The sequence below is a fragment of the Nestor notabilis genome, unplaced genomic scaffold (genome assembly GCF_000696875.1).
Source record: "Nestor notabilis isolate BGI_N333 unplaced genomic scaffold, ASM69687v1 scaffold27406, whole genome shotgun sequence".
NCBI classification, from domain to species: Eukaryota; Metazoa; Chordata; class Aves; order Psittaciformes; family Psittacidae; genus Nestor; species Nestor notabilis.
The window spans coordinates 5,368-5,622 of NW_009934632.1; the positions used below are offsets into that span (position 1 = coordinate 5,368).

The following is a 255-nucleotide window of genomic DNA, read 5'->3' on the forward strand; positions in this document are numbered from 1 at the left end:
CACCAGCCTTTCGTTTCCAGGGTGTGCTGCTGCTGCTGCTGCTGCAGGTGCAGCCCCCCCGGCTCCCCCTGCACGCACGGGGCTTATTTTGGGGTGAAAATACCAGCCCTTGGGATGAGCAGCAAACTGGGAGCGATGCAAGAGGGGCTGATCTCCCACCCCAGGGCCTGGGGTTTAGCTGGGGGCCAGGTTTGGCTGCGGGCACACAAGTCAAAGCAGGAGGGAAGCCTGGAACGTGTCAAGAGGCTGCAGAGG

At 62.7% G+C, this 255-nt stretch overlaps 1 protein-coding gene across 1 annotated transcript in view; it reads left to right on the plus strand.

Moving 5' to 3' along the window:
- LOC104408013 (chromosome unknown open reading frame, human C20orf96) overlaps positions 1-255 on the plus strand; it is a gene marked incomplete at both ends in the record, with an annotated part of 6,913 nt that overhangs the window by 5,056 nt on the left and 1,602 nt on the right. The gene's annotated exons all lie outside the window — the stretch shown is intronic.